Raw genomic sequence first — 20,280 nt, 5'->3', positions numbered from 1 at the left:
CTCAAACTGGATGATTTCAATTGATCCATCTTCAAGCTTGCTGATTTTTCCTTCTGCCTCCTCAAATCTGCTATGGAACCCCTCTAGTGGATTTTCCCACTGAGTTATTGTTCTTTTCAACTCTATAATTTCTTCTTGGCTCCTTTTCATAATTTGCCTTTATTTATATTCTCTGTTCTCTATTTGATATCATTCTTACATATATTTTAATTCTTTGACATTATTTTCTTAAGTTTTTTGAACATATTTAAAATCTTTGTCTAGTGAGTCCAAGGTCTGAGTTTCCTTGGAAACATTTTCTATTGATGAAGTTTTTTTCTTATTCATGGGTACACTTTCTCATTTCTTTGCATGTCAAATATTTTGTTGTTGTTGAAAACTAGATATTTTATTTTATTTTTAATTTTTTAAAAGTTTATTTTTGAGAGACAGAGAGAGACAGAGCACGAGCACAGGAGGGGCAGAGAGAAAGGGAGACAAAGAATCCAAAGCAGGCTCCAGGCTCTGAGCTGTCAGCACAGAGCCTGATGCAGGGTTCAAACCCACAAACCGTGAGATCATGACATGAGCTGAAGTCAGCCGCTTAGCTGACTGAGCCACCCAGGTGCACTGAAAACTAGATATTTAAAATAATACAATGTGGCAACTCTGGAAATAAGATTATTCCCTCACTTTAGGACTTGTTGTCACTGTGGCTTGTAGTTGTTTTTTATCTAGTGACTTTTCTGAATTAATTCTGTATAGTATGTATTTTTTGTGTGTTGCCACATAACAAAGTCTCTACACAGTTTATTGGTAGATAATGGTTGGACAGAGATTTCCTTAAATTTCTGGAACCAGAATGTCTCCTAGACTTTACAGATGGTGATGTTAGGGAGCACCTTCAACACTCAGATAGGCAGCTTACAAGTCAGCCCCAGCCTTTACTTCCCATTTGTGAAGAGTTTCAAGGTCAGCCAGAGCTGAGAGTGTAGGGATTTCCTGGGTAGGTACACAGCCTTATGTGGCAGATTCTCAGTTTTCTATATTCCCAGGAATATAGTGGATCAAAGTCCTCAACTTTTCCATTTAAGCCTTTTGATTAGTCTATTATTTGCCTTTTTTTTTTTTTTATTTGCTTGGGCAGCTGTACATTTAAAACACTTGCCAGTAAATGTTTACACAAGTACTCTCCCCTCTTAAGCTTTTAACACTGGGCTACAGATAAAGACAAGCCTTTCTAATTGGATCATCCAGGGAATCACCAGACAGGTCAAATGATGACAATTCCTTGGGAATGAGATCTCTTCTGTTCCCTCCATTATAGGGAATGCAGACTGCTATTTTCAAGGCTACTACTGAGCTGGAAAGGGGGATGGGACTAAAGTAATTTAAAATGCTACAAAGCTCCCTATTCTTTTTTTAAGTGTTTATTTATTTATTTTGAGAGAGAGAGAGTGAGAGAGTGAGCATGTGCAAGCAGGGGCTGGGCACAGAGACAGGGAGAGAGAGAATCCCAAGCAAACTCCATGCTCAGCACAGAGCCCAACACAGGGCTCAATCCCATGACCGCGGGATCACCACCTGAGTTGAAATCAAGAGTTTAACACTCAACCAACTGAGCCACTGAGGCACCCCAAAGCTCACTGTTCTTACTGAGATTCAGTTGTTTTTCTTTTATAAAAACCCTTGGTTGCTACAAGCTTTGGGCTAATTTTAAAATTCTGAAAAAAATGATTCTGACAATATTTGTCAGTTTTTCATTGTCTTTCTGGTGGAGTGAGGTCTATACCTGTCAGAAGTCTATACTCTGTCATTTTCATTGATGTTCATTTACTCTTTTCTTTTTAAAGTTACTATGAACCCTATCTGGCCATGTTGGGGCCAAGTATGCATAGCACCAGAGATCCTGTAAGTTTAGGCCAGTGAGAGTGATGGAACAATAATTTTGGCTACAAGATGCAACCATCCCTATCTTATTGCCCCTTAAATGTGCAGAGAAATCTCCAAAATACAATTGACTTTTACGTTACAACCAATTTATAAGGGAGAAATATAACCCTAAACTAAACTTCAAGTAGAGTGTGCTCCAAAGTTAGAATTGTCATAATTCCCAAGTAAAAGACAGACATGCCACTCCAGTCTTATATTGTCATTGGTTCATTTACTCAGTAGATCTCTGTTAAACAGCTGGTATCAATTAAACTCCATGCTTGGTGATGTGGAAGAGACAGAGCTGAAAAAGATGTAGTCACTGCAGTAGTCTAGAGGGGTGAGAGTGGAAAGAGGGTGGGCTGGACTGCCAGAGGGGCCCAGTGCTTCACATGGCTCAGAGGAAGTGGCTTATAGTGTTCCTGAAGGGCACCCTGAACAAGGTGGCATTTGGGTGAATGGGTTTGGGCAAAAATATTTGGGGAGTATTATATTCCTGACCCAGGGCTTTCATCCTTGTTCATTCTTCCCAGAACATTCTCACTTCACACACCTGGGTAATTTCTCTTAATTCAGGTTCTCAATGCAGAGAGGCCTTCCTGATTACCCAATTGGAAATAGCCTCTCCTTCCCTATTATTTCCCCACACTGCCTTCTCATTATTTTCCTAGAACTTCCTAGAACTCTAGATGAGGTCATCTAAAAACACTGTGTTCACTTGCTTATTAATTGTATTTCCCTTGTCCCTTGTCCCCACCTTGTCTGTCTTATTTATTCTTTTATCCCCAGGGGTCAGACCAGCCCTGCACATGGCTAATGTTCAATAAATATTTTTTGAGTGAAAGAATAGACTGGAAAAAAAAATGTTAGGGATTGATTTCCCATTGCCTGTTTTTCTCTATCACAATTGTACCCATTCCTCATTCCCACTGCTGATTCTGGGCCTGGCTTAGTTGGCTGAAGGAACAGGGCAATTTGTCAGTCTTGAGAGCAGCACTGCAGAACAAGCTACTTCCTCTAGAGGAACTGAGAGAGTATAAAGCACATTCTCTTTTCTGTGACAGGAAGCAGACCTCAGAGGGCATTCCTTCTGTAGCCCAGGTGGTCATTGACATCAGTAAATGACATCATTTTATTTTATTTTTTTTAATTTAAATTAACACAAAAATATAAGAACTGCCAGATTAAGAATGACTGGAAAATAGGTGACTCAGAAGACATGATTAAAGCCATACAAGTTGCATGGGGGAAACCATAATGTTTTCTTACCTACGTGGCTAAAAACAAGTGCCAGAATAGAAAAGTATATCTTGTTTGTTTCTGTGTTCTGCATTTGTTTCTCTCTCTCTCTCTGTAACTTTAGGTGGTTGTGTATGTTTTTGTGTAATTGCCCGAGGTACTTCTCAGGCCTCATAGGCATGGCTCCACATACTTCCCCCATGGTTCACATGTCCTTTGTCATTACATGATACTTCTCTACATGTTCTAGAATATGGGCCAAACCCATAGAGGTGTATGTGGTGAGATGACAGACACTATAGGTCTTCTTGATGAGGTCAGAGTGTGTCAGGTGACCTGGGAGGTGACTCTAGGGCTGGTGTGGGCTGCCATGCACTGCATTCAGAGATGAAACGTACCTTGAGGAAGAGGGAAATGGCAGACTAAGATAGGTAGGTATTATCTGGGAAAGGTCAGCTCTCAGGAGCTATCTCCCTAAGGTCTAGCAGATGGGAACAATACATGGAGGAGGATGGGGCCATTTTACAAAGACAAGATGTGGGATTTGGTTGTAAATAGAGTGGACCATGGCAGAGTTATGGGTGATGGATGCTGCAATGTAGCCTGTGTGATCAGGTGTGGGAAGCCCATTATTAAATGTGTAAACAAAGGTGAAACCATAGATGAAATTTATCTTGATTTCAGAAAAGCTGTCTCTCCTCTACTCACAGAATTCTGATTCACAGGCAGTCTTCAAAGCTAGGAAAGTACAAGCTATTGAAATGAATTCAAATTGTTTTATCCAGAGGGTGTGAAGAAAGAAATCATTTTAGTATAAAGCTCACCACAGAGGCACAGTCTGCCACCTCCACTTGACAGGGATGGATGGAGTCATGTTGGGCAAGACATTCCCAGGGTAGGAAGGGACCATTGCTGAGCTACACAACAGGGACAAAGAAGGACTGAAATCTATGAAAACATGAGCAAGAACTTAGCCTCTGGCTGCTGCAGCCAACATCATCTGGTGACTTTGAATCAGCACTCTAAAATCCCCTAGGAGATCTATGTCCAAACACTGAAAGGTTAAGAAGGATAATATTGGCTACTCTGAGGTAATGGGAGTAATCAGAATGAGTGTTATGAATACACAGAGATAATGAGTTTTCCCAACATTCTTTACCATATTCAGTCTTTAAACTCCAAACTTCAAGTTTATATATTTTTTTTCATTTTCCCCCTCTAAAAAGTGTTCTCTAGTGGGAAGTTTCAGAGATATGTGCCAAGAGTAAATCTTGTCTGCTTTGTCTTTCTGTTGCTTCCTGGAGCAGGCAGGATTTGGGGTGATTCCCAGAGCTCAGCCCCAAAGACTATGCACCCTGAGAGCATATCCTGAGAAGGTCATGACCCCTTGCCCCCTGTCTCAGCTACTATATATTTGAGTGGAACAAATGGGCCAATGAGATGATGGTTTCTGTGATGTTATGAAATAGCAGTCACTGGAGATTTGGTGCCAAGAGGCCAGTGGGTTTAGGGTGAAGAAATGCTTAAGAATCTTTGTTTTGGGAAAGAGTCATATCTGAGGCATTAGGTGAGGGGTACAGGCAGCATAAGTAATCTTGTGCTGAGAAAGGCACTTGTAAATTACAATAAGGGCAATAAGGATGTTGCTTCCTGTCTGGGAATAGCAGGGGGCAAAGTCAGTGCCTTTTCGCTTTTGGGAATAATGAGTGTCAGTGTCCATATTTACCCCCTTTCTGTATTCAAATGCATGATGTGGGGTTTTCTCTAACCAGGGGCAGTTTGTGGTCAATACAGCTCTTTCTACCAAGCTTGGAGACCAGCAAGCCCCTGACTGACCTTCTCTATTGAATTAGTCCTGCCCTATGTCATCAAGATGGGTCAAAGTGTCCTCTAGGCCTTTAAAACTATAGTCTTCAACTTGTGGGTCTTGTGAGGGCAAAGCAGTGGTCCAAGGGTCTGATGTCACTGCTTAAAACCAGAAGTGAAACTAGGTTGGGGCTAGGGCAGAATAAAAATCAAAGGAACTACTCGTAAGACTCTGAGAGAAAAATAAATGACAATGGTTCACTTTGGTGTATTTGACAGCACCTATGCATTCTCAAATGCAGGCATCACTAAAGATGCGCCTGGCAGAAGCAACAGTAATTTTAACTAAGAGGGTCCACACTGTTATATCGAGATGGAAGTGGATATCTGTCTATATCCCTATAACTATATAGATATCTATATATCTATATATCTATATCTATATATAAATATATCTATATCTATATCATCTATATATAGATATATATATTTCTATATATATCTATATCTATATATATGTCTATAGATATAGATATATATCTATAAATATATATATTTATAGATATATAGATATATAAATATAGGTATATGCACATACAGACATAAATAAATGTCTATAGGTATGCTTTCTTTCCTTTCCTCTCTCCATAGTCATCGCATCAATTGAAAAGTAAAAACTCATTTTAAGTTATTTAACTTCATGTGCTCCAAGTATTTATAGTCAGAGTATTTTTTCAATGTCTGAATTTACTGGGCCAAAAAGAAAAGAACCTACTTCTTTTTATTGTTACTCTTTTCTTTACTCCTTAATGTCCTGAAAATTCAGGAAACTTCATAGGTCATACTGAAAATGACCCTGCCCCTGGCCTTGGTCTATAACTGAAATTTCTGTATACTTCTCAAGGCCAGGGTCTTCTGCTTGCACATATTTGTAGATGCTCATTGTGTTTTGAGGTTCTGGAGGATCAATCAGGATCCACCAGTTTATCTCGTAAAGTTCGGTATAAAATATTTGACCTTCTGAGACATCTTTTGTGATCTCACTCACAGAGAGACAAAAGGTTAATAGGTATGGGTATACATGTCATTCACTATCTGTGTTTGGCACCCCAGAGGATAACAAATCTTCTAAGTCTAAAAGCTGAGCCCAGGCAGGGCTTGAACCACAGCAATGATGCTGTGGGATCTGTAGTTACTTCTGCATTGAAGACCTTTGCTTTCGGTGATGCCACTTCATTTGCAATTGTAATTATTTCCCTGAAAACCGTGGACCTAGGCTTTTATCTTATGAAATAATAAAACTAATTAGCCACAACAAATACTGTGTATGTTTAGTTTGCTCAGGACTACATTCTGTATATCAGTTTGCCTCTTGGTAGGAGCCTCTTGTCTATGGCATGACATTGCTGCAATCCTCAGGGCCCCAGTGAAAGGGATTCTGCACTCAAGGTAAAAGCCTGCTTCAAGCCACTGAGTGATCACAAACAGAGCTGTGACCTGGTATAAAGGCCTGTTAAGTTTGCACCTTGAAGGCAATAACAGAATCCTAGGTCCTTCATTTGAGAATGAAGAACGGTGCTTGATGCATAAGACACCATGGTACAAAGGTCTAGAGAAAAAAATCAAGGCCATGCTTAAATCCAAGAAACAAAGAGAATGTGCCTACCAGTTAGGAAGGCTTGCCATGGAACTCATCTTCTTTGACCAGGCTTGTATTTGGGCTTCATGTGAAGGCATTGGGAAGAAATCACCCCACACAGGTATAAATGCACTAGTGCTTTTGCCTAGGGTGGTTCTTGGGGGTAAGAAGAGTGCAACAAGAATTAAGGTGACTAATAAAATGGAATCTGCCATGTAAATTAAAAGCAGAAAGTATACTTTAATTAAATGTGGCTACTGCTTTCACTCTATTTCCAAATATTAAAATTTTCTTTCATTTCTTGCATGAGTAATTTTGGTCCTGATTAATTGGAAACACTAGGTCCTTGATATTCCCACGTTATCCCTGGAGGGGACTATGCTTCAGTGACAAATGTTAACAGAATGTGCTGCATTATCTTTCTTTGGCATAGCAAAAAAGAGGGGAAATCATTTATTCCTGGCCTTGGCAAGCAGCCTTAGGGAATCACTGTGGTCCAGCTCTGACACAAACTGAATGATGGTGGCAGTGTTGTTTTACTTTACCAGCAGAAAGAACTGCTGCCCTTTCATGCCATTAGCCAACTCAGAAACGTCAAACTTATATGGAGTCTATTCCAGCTGAAACAACAGACCCCTTTATCATTGCAGTAAGAGGGTTGGGAATTATTTTTCCTCTGGAAAATTAATATCCTGAATGTGCCAAGTGGATAATTCAGGATGTTCTTTTTTGATGCTGAAATGATTGAATTTTTATCCTGAGGAGAGGGAGCATGGAATTAGAGAACTTTATTGGTTTCTTGGGATGTTTAACAAATAAGTCTCTCTCAGCATGTACTAAATGCTTTGCACTTGTGCGATGCTATGGGTCAGGTAATGCCATCGTCCTACTTTTACTTCCAAAAAAATGCCTTCCTTGGAAATTAGTCTCATAAAAACCAGTTTCATGTGTCCCTTCTTAAGCTTTTAAGAGACTATTTTCAAAGTTAAGATAGTTCTGTTTGTTTCTTGATATTAAAGTGAATCCCATAATTATATTTATCTTATTTAAATATTTAGTCAAAGTCGGGGTGAGATGTATACAGGTTGCTGTGGTTACCAGATTAGTTATGTGTGATGGCCTTCTGGGTTGCATCTCAAAGTGACAGTTACTTGATTACTCCATTCAGTGCTGGGCAAATGGGTCCAAATGTTAGCTTTTAGCCTCTCTCATGTTATTGGGAATGTGGAAGCATCTCTACAGCATTGTAAATATTTTATTTAACTCATTGATTCTTAAAAAAAAAAACTATGGATTTTTCTCCTTATTGATAGTAAATGTTTAAAAGGTCTTTTCACTTCTGACTTTCTACAGAATGTAGATTAATACACACAGGGACAGGGTGTAACTGCTCTGGCATTTCCAGGTGAGGTGAATCCCATTGGACAGGAACAGCTGGAAGCAGTTGTGTAGTTGTCCTGACCTGATAAGAAAGTGGCCCTGGAGTAAACAGCGTCTACTAAGCAGGATTTCTGGAAAATTGATGGTCAGTCTCTGGGGCTTAAAAATAGGCTTGGTTAATCCTGACACCCTCATCTTCTCATGTCCCAAGATTAGATCTGTTGTCAGTGTGTGCAATATCTGCCCTCCCAGACAAGGCTCTTTGGTGTTTGTATTGAATATTTGTTATGTGGGGCCTCTTGGCCTTGAAGTTCCCTTCTTTTGCAGCTGTCTCCTGCTTTCTTATTGAGGGATCACTTCTCAGTCCTTCAGGGCAGTCTTGATGGGGCTATCAGTCAAGGTGCCTGCCTTGCCCTGATGGACCAGTGGGCACTGAGTATTATAAGCTCAGTCAATCAGATTCTCTCTGCAGAGCCTGTAGACTGTCTTAGTGCTTGTTCTTTTCCGATCATGGATTTTCAGCTTTCAGTATTGTGAGCTCCACCACGTCTTTCCAATATATATTTTTATTCTTTTTAAATTGGCCACAGTCAATTTCTACTCTTTACAACCTTGTAATCCTGACTGAATCACTTCTTTCATTCTGGTTATTATTGGGATTTTTCTGTGCTGTAACCATAAGGTAATTTGGCTGATTTTAAAACAAACTCCTTAGAACTTAAACATCAAAGGATGTCTTCTTTAAAGGTTTATAACTTATGGAACATTGTATAATCTCTAATCGGCTCTTATAACAGACACTATAGGTGGTCTATAAATACTTTATAACCTCATCTTCATTTGAAGTTTTGTATAGGTCTTTATATTCTCACGTAGTAATTGCATTCAGGAAGGAACACTTTTCTCAATCCCATGGGATGAACTTCACTAGTCTAAGGCAATCATGCTGATTCCATTCTCTTTGCTAGTATCAAGCTTAAGAAGGGAATGGGATATACATATGGACAGTGAGGCATGAAGGACTTATGGTGGCTTACAGATATCTAGAAAAGATTTCTTGACTCTTAAAAAGAAACATATGGTAGAAATAGGTCTTTTTCAGATTCTGTGCATTGGATTGTGACAATGTGATGCCTGAAGCAGAGACTTGGGACCATGAAGGGAACAAGCTGAAGTCAAAGTCAGTAAGATGATAATAACAGAATATTAAGGTGGAAAGAACCTGAATTTTGATAGTGCTGTTGTGCATCTGAATTACCCAATTTAGGAACTTCTCTACATCATTCTGTTTGCTACATAAGATAGTATGAGATTGTTTAAGCCACTTTGGGTTTTCTGTTATTTTTAGTCCAAAACATTCTAACTAGCATACAACTTTTGTTCAAAATAGACTTTGCATCAAACTTATGAAGTACATCATTGCCTATTGGCCATTTTGGAGGCTTTTATCAATGAAGATAAATATGCATCTTCTGAGAGGATTTAATATTAGGTGATAGTCAAAATGTTCTCAAATCTGTTCAAACTGCATAATACTGTGCTTTATTTAACATAATTAACTATGGAATAACATATTGGTTTTTATGAGGCTGAAAAACTGGTCTGGAAGCTATGTCAAAAGAAGAGGTCCCAAAATGTCATGTACAAAGGCCACACCACTGGAACATGTACACAGGTCAATGTGCATCTTTGAAATACATTGCTGAAAGACAGAGTTTATTGGCTCTTTTACATATTTGCTAAAAACTAAACACATTAATGGACTTTGTATACACACTATTATATGTATATCTATTATACACACTTTCCTATTCCTTAAATTCTGTCAAAATTAGGGCCACCTGGGTGGTTCATTTGGTTGAGCATCCAACTTCAGTTCAGGTCATGATCTCACGGTTCATGGGTTGAGCCCGCATCAGGTTCTGTGCTGAAAATTTGCTCAGAGCCTGGAGCTTGCTTTGGATTCTGTGTCTCCTTCTCTCTCTGCCCCTCCCCCACTCCTGGTCTGTCTCTCTCTGTCTCTCAAAAATAAATACATGTAAAGAAATAAATTTAAAATTCTGTCAAAACTGACCTATGCCTGGGTCTTTGGGACAATAACTTACATTTAGGTCAACTGCCTATATTCAAGTTATTTGAGGAAGTCATATGGCACAGATATGTGGCATGGCCAGAAATGTTGGGTTTTCATACACTAGCTTTAACACCTGGTGTCATACTAATTGAGATCATTAGGTTTTGGGATTGAACAGTAGGTGATACAGTAGGATCTAAAACTATCAGTTTAGGTGACTTTGATCAACCCAAAAGCCTCATTTCTGTCATCGAGAGAGAGGAGAAAGGAGAGAGGGGAGAGGAGAGGAGAGGAGAGGAGAGGAGAGGAGAGGAGAGAGAGTTGTTGTTAGACATGCCTGAGTGGCTCAGTCAGTTAAGCATCCGACTTCAGCTCAGGTAATGATCTCATGGTTTGTGAGTTCAAGCCCTGCGTTGGGCTCTGTGCTGACAGCTCAGAGCCTGGAGCCTGCTGTGGATTCTGTGGGTCCCTCTCTCTCTGCCCCTCCCCCGCTCACACTCTGTTTCTCTCTCCTTCAAAAATAAATAAACATTATTTTTTTTAATAATAGTTGTTGGAAAAAATCAATGGGAAATTCATAAAAGCATTTAGAAAGGTGGCTTTCCTGTGGAAGCACTCAGAAAACATCAGTTATTGTAGTTAACCCAGCTCCCTACAACGTAGGGCTGTCTGGGAAATATTTGTGCTTAGAGAGAGAGCAAAGTGAACAGTTGTTAGTTTCACTTACTCTCATTGCCATTAACTTCCATGACCATTTGTACTTCTTTTAAGGAGGCCAAAGTCCATTGACTACTTCAACAATGGCTACTTCTTATAGTTTCAGAGAATTTAAATGCAGATTGCTATAATGTTCTCTTTGAGGAAATGGATACCTCAGAATCTGAGAACTACTGTATCAGGATCCCCTTTGAATTCCTGTTCCCCACTACTCCCTGAAACCTACTGAACCATAATTTCAGGGAGTGGGACTCAGGAATGCACATCTATCAAACTTCCCTGGTTATTATTATGTTTGGTAAAGTACATGGATCACCAGATTTAGAATCTTTATATTTAGAAGATGCAGGCAAGCAACAATAGTTAACATTAATTGCACATTTACTAAATTCCAGGCCTTACCTTAAGGCACTTTACCTGTATTACCTTGAAGAAATCCCATAACCACTTCTGTGATATACTACAGTCATCCACATAAGATTTGTATAATTAACTGTACAAACTAGGATACAGAGACTAAGAAACGCCCATGAGAAAGAAACATGCCTCCAAACTAGGCAGTCCTACATTGGTCTCTGTGCTAATTAGGTCACAGAGACCCCTTAGTGTTTCCCTGAATATTAAAATGTCCCAGACCAACAGGACTTTTGGAGGTGAGAGGGGAATAGGATAGACAGGTAATTTATGGGTCTGAGGTCCTGCACCAGGAAGTGTTTGCCCTTTATTTATGTGGGTAGAGTCATGTGAAGTTAACAATACAGAATGACTGGATTCAAATCCAGGATCTGCCACTTACTAGCTGGATGACCATGAGTGGGTGACAACATATTTCATCCTAATTTCTCCGTACATAAAATGAAGATAGCAATAATACCTACTTCATAGGGTTGTTATGAGAATTAAATGAGTTAATACTTATAAAATGCTAAGAACAGTGTTTGGTATACAGTATGGAAGTATATCAAGTGAATAAAATAAGTTCCACAAACTTTAAGCCTCAATAACTCCAGCTATGGTTGGAGAATATTTAAGAATATTTGAGACTTCAAGTGGAGACAATCCTGCCTTGGTCAGTGAAATGCTAGTTGGACCTCCAAGGCATGTCTTCTACCACAGAGGACTAGAACCCCCATCCCTATGTTACAGGCAGACATGAACACATAGAAATAAGGTCAGGAGTACAAGTGCACTTTCTTTTTTTTTTTTTAATTTAATTTTATAATTTGAATATCGTTGACACACAATGTTATATAGTTTCAGGTATAAAACATAGTGATTCAACAAGCTTATATGTTATGCTATGCTATGCTATGCTCACAAAAAGTACAGCTACTGTCTGTCAGTGTGCTTTCTTGGTGGAGCTGGCCATAATCCACATCTTTATAAGATATATAAGAGGAGGGACAGTGACATATGAGGCTGGTAGCCAAATAACCTCAAAACTGAGGGGAAGGCTTAGAAAAGTGAATGTAGATATCTTATCAAAGCTGTAGAAAATTGCTTCAAGTTCTCTGCGTTCTGGACTTTGTAGCATTTGATAAGCTCCTTATGCAGTATGGAGGGTAAACATCATCAGTTGCTCACAGATGATGTATTGGGCCCTGCAGGGAGGGGTGAAATGAGTTTTTTCTTGTGCTTAAAAATCACTGGAATCCTCCACAGGGCAAAGAAATTCAATGTATATGCTCAAATATACACCTTTGGTGTTAAATGGGAGTGGGCCCAGGTGAGAACTCCTGTCAGGCTTCCTGTAGGAGGCATAGTGCTATTTCTATGTGCATTCTCTAATTCTGTTTTGGATGAGCCAGAGGGGAGAGAGCTTGGCCTTTGTTGGATTTTGTCTTGGGATTGCTTTGTTAACTGTTTCAAAGTGACTAAGACCTTTCAGTTGTGTCTTACACTTCCTTTCTGATTACTTAAAGTTCAAATATTCATTGAGACTCAAAGCTTATTTTCAGTTATAAAAATATTTTTTAATTATTCTTTGCTTCCTATTTATAAATTCACTAGGGATTAAGACTTTAAGTTTGTTCATGTATTCACACATTCACACATGTATTAATTTTTTCATTCAGATAGACACACATTTAACCCATTATTATTTGTTCTTTCAATGCAAAATATTACCCAGTCCTCGTCTTGTCCTGGGTGCTATGGAGAGACAGTGTGGAAAAGATCCTTGCCCTCAAGGGGATAGGATAATGAGAGAACCAACATGTGTGACTAATGAACATACAGAATTGGACATGATGAATGCTATTAGAGGGAAGATAATGGCCTATATAGCTGGCTCCTTATCCTTCAGATCTCACTTCTAAAGTTGCTTCTTCCAGAGAGAGCTTTCCTGGGCAGCCAATCTAAATTCACCACCCCCTTCCCAATCCTATTTCCCTAGCCAATTATCATCATCCTGTTTCATGCTTCAGAGCTCTTGTTGCTAAGTAAAATGTATTTTTTTTTGTTTGTTTATTGCCCATCTTCCCCAGTTAGCATTTAAACTACATGAGGGCAGAATCTCTATCCATGAATCCGAAACTTCATGGCCCATATAACAATGTTTGACAGAGTTCAATAAATGGTGACTGTATGAATAAAAATAGGCTCATGTTTCCTTTATGAGATTTCCAAAAGCAAAAGTAACAATGCCAGCCACTGGTCCAGAAGGAGAACCATTACTTCTAAGCAAAAAGCTCATGTAACTACTGATCTATTATACAGGTCATCAAAGAGGGTCCTACACTGTGGTAGCGGCCACAAACGATGCACATTTTATGTTAAGCTGCGTTTTCTCACAATTGCTGCACAGTCCTCCTTGGTCCCATGTGCAGCTCCAAATGCAGTTATGTCAGTGGAAGCACACCACATTGACACCTAGTCTCTAATCTGAAGACTCTTTCAATTTATTTTGGCATAGTTTTTAGTTTCTGTGGAACTGGCGATCTGTCATTCAAGAGTTTCTGGTCACATATTGGTCAGTATAAACATTGGACAATTACAATGCCTGCAGATGCTAACAGGTAGGGAAAGTCAGCTATTGGGTGGAAGTTTAGCAGCAGGGAGACCTGAGCTTGGCTGTATTCATTGCCACATTGTTGGTAGGAGCAGGCATGTGAGGTAGATACCAAAGAACAGAGGGATATTAGGGCAAAAAAACTTTCCTTTAACTGTTAGTGAAATATTGTTTGTCTCTTTTTTACCTTCAGAGCCAGGTCTATGACCTTAATTATACATACAGGGTAAATATGACACCGTGAGCTTGTACTATGGCCAGGCCAAGTTTTTGGGTGAAGTATCTATGTAGATGCATGTGCTAAGAAATGGGGCTTCAGAAATGCTGGTGAGATGGCAAGCCTGAAGGAAAGAGGAAACAGCTGCAGATGATCCACCAAAGGGTATTTTCTAAAGTCGCAAAGGAAAGTTCTGTGCTGCTGTATCTCCATTCCCAGGGGTTGGAGTTGGGTTACATGTCCATGCAGTGTCCCAATAGCATGTTCCTGTCCAAGAAAGTCATTTATCACATGAACTCTTTCTACAGCCACCAGTAACTTCCTCTAAAGAATTCCTGCATTCACCCACTTCATGTGGTGGTGGTGAGGGGGTGTCTATGTAAGATTTCAATTTCCTTTCATGTAAAATAATGGAAGCTACATCATCATATTATTGAGAAAATTAAATAACAAGGTATATGGAAAGTGCTTAGCACAAAGGCAGTAAGAGAAATAGTTCAACAAACATTTTCTGCTGTTAATAATACTTCATCTGAAAAAGAAAATCACTACAAGTGAAAAAGAGTTTAAAAACCAATGGATTAGGTACTACTCCAGCTTTAAGATTTTATGGCTTTAAAGTACAAGGTATATTGGCAAAATAATCTGACAGATATTCATGTTTGAATCCTGGAATCAATTTGTAAAACAAGAAGTTTTACCTAGATGGCACCTCAGATGTGTTACTACTTCTATACTGTGCCAACCTAGCACTCCACCTGTGTTTCAATGCAGGATAGCCACATTGTCCTGAATCTAAATGTTCCTCCAGTGATGAATTCTGAAATTAGAATTCTATTGCATGTAGTTTATTTTGGAGGTAATCCCAGAAAGCACAATTGAAGAAGGGAAAGATGGAAGGGGAAAAAAAAAATAAAGTGTATGTTTAAGAAGAGATTACTATTGTGGGAAGCTGGGGCTCAAGGCTGATGAGGGCTTTGGAAAATATTATAGAATGCATGGCTCAGAGTGATACTTCCTGAGGTGTAATGGAGTATTTATTTTATTCCTCTCTGAGGAATCGGGGGTATTTATCTTTCAGTTGTATCATTGGCTGATAGTTGTGCTAGGGGCACCAGCTCCTCAACATTGCCTGCCTGCCCTATGTAGGGGACCACAGATGACTTAGTAAGCTCTCAGGTGTACAGTCTCAGGTGCTTACAGTAGGAAGCCAGCAGCATGCACTGGGCCACTGAGGTGACACCAAGAAAATCTGTAGAGAACTCCACGTTTCTGTGGTTTATTATTGTAGACTCTGGGTATGGCGTTCCCTCTTCTCCAGCAAGAGAATGGATGCAGGATTAAAATGTGAGACAGGCTAATGTCCAGGAGGAGACAAGAGCCTGAGTAGGGGTCCTCGCTCCATTTTTATTAGGATCAGAAGGCTTACAAGCATGATGGACATGCACAAAGAGGCAATGAATCCATGAACATTAACTCATGGGTGTGAGGGAAAGGGTGTTTTGAAGATATGTGGTGTTAGGGGTTTGCGTCAATACAAAACAAAATCCTTGTGCTGGGAGCAAGGTTGTTTACAGCAGGCATGAGACGCCACCTCTGTTTACCTAAACTGGCCTAGGGGACAAGAAAGAGCATGCTACCTCAGGTCATGATCTCGCAGTTCATGAGCTCAAGCCCCATGTCAGGCTCTGTGCTGACAACTTAGAGTCTGGAGCCTGCTTCAGATTATGAGACTCCCTCTCTCTCTCTGTTCCTCCCCCACTCATACTCTGTCTCTCAAAAAATAAATAGACATTAAAAAAAAGAAGAGAGATGGAGGGATTGAATTTCCCTTAGTCTGACTTCTTTAGAGATCAGCTTTCACCTCGTGAATTGATAGCATCTTGAATCACTTACTGGTCAAGCACTGACCAAGTGGGGTTATTTTGTGGGCTATGTAAAGGAAGAAACTGAGAGACTAAATGTTCCTATTGGCAGGTCAGCAGTCTAAGGGATAAAAGAGGGGCTGGAGCGGGGACTCACCCTCTTGTGAATGTGAACAGATTGTCCTGAAAGAATTGAAAGAAAATTCTAGTCTGCTAGGAAAGAGAAGAGGCCTAGATATGTAGGGAAGGGTCACAGAAAGAAGGCACAGGAACTATCTAAAAACACTCTTAGCTGGGTGTTGTTTGAGGGGGTGGCCCAAGATGGTGGCAGAGGAAGATCTTGAACTCAACTTCTCCCAGACACACCAAATCTACAGCTATAAATGGAAAAATTCCTTCTAAAAAAGAACTAAAAATGAAAGATAAAAGGACCATTTTGAGATGAGTAAGAAAGGCAGAGATGCAGTTTCACCAAAAACCCCAACCTCAGTGCAGTGACCCACAATATGGAGGAATTTGACAATTATGGAGCTTCTCCTGGAAGACTGAGGGGTTGGTACCCCATGTCAAGCACCCCAACTCTTGGGACATGCACCAGAGAGATAAGTCCCCAAAATGCCTGGTTTAGAAAACCAATGGGGCTTATGGTCAAGAAACGCAAAGGGCTGTGAGACACTGAGATTCTACTTTTAAAGAACTTACATGTGATCTAACTCACCTAAGGACCCAACACAGAAGCAGCAGTTTGAAAAATGCCTAGACCATATGTGAAGGAGAGTCATTTGGTAATCTTAAAGAATCTTCTGGAAGGGCAGGAGGTAGTTGGGACTCTCTTGAGATAGAAGTGCTGGCGATATAATTTTTGCATTATCTTTCTACCCTGCTAGCAGAGGTGGACATGCAAGGACATGGCCTCCCATCGCCTTGCTAAAGCTGAGGGGAGTGAGTGGTTGTGGCAGTTACCTTACACCTGGCTAGAGCTGGCATATACAAGCAGTCACAGAATTCTCCCACTCCCTTGCTAAAGCTGGCAAGCATGGGTGGTTGTGGATCTTCCCTGCTCCCTGGCTTGGGCCAGCAAGTATAAGAAGTTATATTTTCCTGCTCCCTTGCTAAGACAGGTGAGCATGTGCAGATGGGACACTCTCCCACTGCGTCACTGAAGCCAGTGGGCACATGAAGTCAAGAATTTTCCTGATGTTTTGCTGAAACCAACAAGTGTACCCTGTCCCTTGTGCTTGCCAGCTGCCTTGCTAAAGCTGACAGGTGCATGCAATCCATATATGGGACACCTCTTGATTTCTTGGTCCTGAGGGCCAGGGCTTCTGTTCCTGGGCTCCATGGGACTATAACAATTAGAAAGACAGTTCTTGCCAAGCTACCACCCCTCAGGCACTGCATAGACAGCAGATTGAAACACACACCCAGTATTCCTGTGAAAAAGAACAATTTACTTGTCCTAGAGCTTCAGCCTGAGGTGCAGACTTCAGATTTGCCACACATCTAGGTGCCATGGAGCACTCTCAAGGAACGTAAGCAGGGAGACACTTTCTTTGCACACTACCTTGGCCTTGCTAACCTGTATAATACCTCCCAGAAAGCAGCTCGTACATTAATCTGGAGCCCCCATTTTTGAGACTGTCACCCAAAAGATACCCCTAGATCTTTGAATCTGGAGGCCAGCAGGATTTATATTTGTAGCCCCACAGGACTGTATGTATTAGTATAATTTAAAAGCTGCTACTTTGAGGGGCTGGCTTCCAAGCAGACTGCAACTAAGTTCTAAATGAGATCCCACCCCTTGGGACTGACAGGTCTTGGCACATCCTTGACAATGGGAGCCTATCAAGAATAAGTTGGGGCATTGGATGTCTCAGTGGCTTAAGCATTCAGCTTCCAATTTCGGCTCAGGTCATGATCTCACGGTTTGTGAGATCGAGAATCCCTGCTTGGGATTTTCTCTCCCCTCTCTCCGCCCCTTCTCTCTCTCTCTCTCTCTGTCTGTCTCTCTCTCTCAAAATAGATAAACAAACTTTAAAAACAGAGAATAGAGGCACCCAAGTGGCTCAGTTGGTTAAGCATCTGGTTCTTGATTTCAACTCAGGTCATGACCTCATGCTTCATGAATTTGAGCCCCACATCAGGCTCTGCACTGACAGCGTGGAGCCTGCTTGGGAGTCTCTGTCTCCCTCTCTCTCTGCCCCTCCCCCACTCTCTTTCTCTCAAAAATAAATAAACATTAAAAATAATAGAATAAATCGGGCTGCTTAGATAATTACAAAGCTTTGAGAGACAACAGGGAACTAGAGCAAGGTTGAATGATAAGGTTTATCACTACACCAGGCTACTCCCTAAAGATTGGAAAGCGTAGCTGTTTACCTAACACAGAAAAGCAAACACAGTTGTTTTGCCTAACACAGAGTAAAGCAAGATGAGGAAACAGAGGAATTGTTTCAAATGAAAGAACAAGATTAAAAAAAAAACAGAAAAAGTCATTAGTGGGACAGATATAAACCCACATAATAAATAACTCAAAGTAAAGGTTGTAAAAACACTCACTAAACTTGGGAGAATAAAGGGTGAACACACTAAGAACTTCAATAAAGACAGAAAAAAATATCATAATGTACCAAACAGAAGTAACAGAACTGAAGAATACAGTAACTGAAGTAAAAAAATATACTACAGGACTTCAACTAGATGAAACAGAGGAATAGATCAGTGATCTGGAAGATAGGGCAATGGAACATACCAAACAGAGGACAAAAGGAAGAAAGAAAGACTTCTAGGGAAGATAGCTCAGTAAGAGTACCTTAGGCTCACCTTATCTCACAGATACAACTAGCTAACACTCACATCAGGGTAAATAACCTAGAAAATGATCCAAAGACTGACAGAATAAACTCCACAACTAAATGTAGAGAAGGGGGCATATTGAAAAGGGTAGGAAGGGCAGAGACATGGTCAAGAACTAAAGGGACTCATGGGACTGTCTGTGGGAGAGAAGGACACTGCAGGCATTGGAGGAGAGAGAAACAAACTCCCATACTGGGAGGCTTCCATAGGGAAGATGAATCCCCATAACATTGGGCTTTAAAAACCAGAGAGGCCAAATTTTGTGAGTTCTTACAAGTGGTACTTAAAACTCTGAATTTAAAAGAAATCAGCTGGCTCAGCTCTGAAAAGCTGGTGGGTGAGTGGGAACTGAGTGTCCACCATTAAAGAGCACAAAAAATAATTCTAAAAAAATACAGTACAGAAGCAGCAATTTGAAAAGCACCTGATACATACTGGAGGGAGAGTTATTTACTAACCTCAAAACATGTCCCAAAGGGACAGAAATTCCTGGGGAACTCCTCCAGGAACAAAAGAACTGGCAGGTGCCATTTCCTTCCCTCCCCCTGCCTCCAGTGTAAACACACCACAACTGTGGCTTGCTACCTAACTTGCTAGCGCTGCTGCACCATTTCCCTCCCCGTGCTTCAGCGGATATCCCCCCTACAAACCCTCTTTCCAGAGCCCATACAGGGCAGTTCCACAGGCCTGACAGTGTGCAAGCAGCTCCTACAGTGACCAGCAATGCTCCAAGATGACTCCTGCCACGAAAAGAAGCAAAGATAACCATACATACCAGTCAGATGGAGACCCCAGTAGTGGGCTAATGCAGACACTTGGTGTGAATGTAGGCTTACCCAACAAATGAAATCTTCTCAGGGACAACATAGGGAAAGTACCCTGCAGTTTGGTACTACTGCATCTCTGGAAAATGACTGGTCTGATGTAACTGAAGCCCAAGGCATTCCCAGACTGGCCTACTAACACCACAGAAATCAAATACTGCTGACAATAGGCAAAGAGAGCCATTGCAGATGACCATACTTAAAAATAAAATTTAAAAAAAAAAACTCAATTGCAGGGTGCACACATCACCCATAAGAGACACCTCTGAAGTTCTAGGTTCTGGTGAACAGGGGACACTGCATAGCAAAGCACTACAAGATTTCTTCTTCATAAGGCCATTACTTTCAAGTCCAGGAGATATAGCTATCTTTTTTTCTTTCCTAACACATGGAAACAGACACAGAGGGTTAGATAAAATGAGAAGACAGAGGAATATGTCCCAAATAAAAGAACAGCACAAAATCATGTCAAAAGACTTAAAACAAAGATAAGTAATATGCCTGATAGTGAATTTAAGGTAATGATCATAAAAATATTCATCAGACTTGAGAAAAAAATGGGAGACATCAGTGAGACCCTTAACAATGAGATAAAAAAAGAGCCAATAAAAATGAATAATACAATAATTGAAATTAAAAATACACTAGATGGGATAAATAGCAGGCTAGAAGAAGCAGAAGAATGAAACAGCAACATAGGGGACAGAGTAATGGAATGTGATTAAGCTGAGCAGGTGAGACA

The sequence above is a fragment of the Panthera uncia genome (genome assembly GCF_023721935.1).
Source record: "Panthera uncia isolate 11264 chromosome E2 unlocalized genomic scaffold, Puncia_PCG_1.0 HiC_scaffold_19, whole genome shotgun sequence".
Classification (NCBI taxonomy): domain Eukaryota; kingdom Metazoa; phylum Chordata; class Mammalia; order Carnivora; family Felidae; genus Panthera; species Panthera uncia.
Note: the sequence above shows the minus strand (reverse complement) of the source record.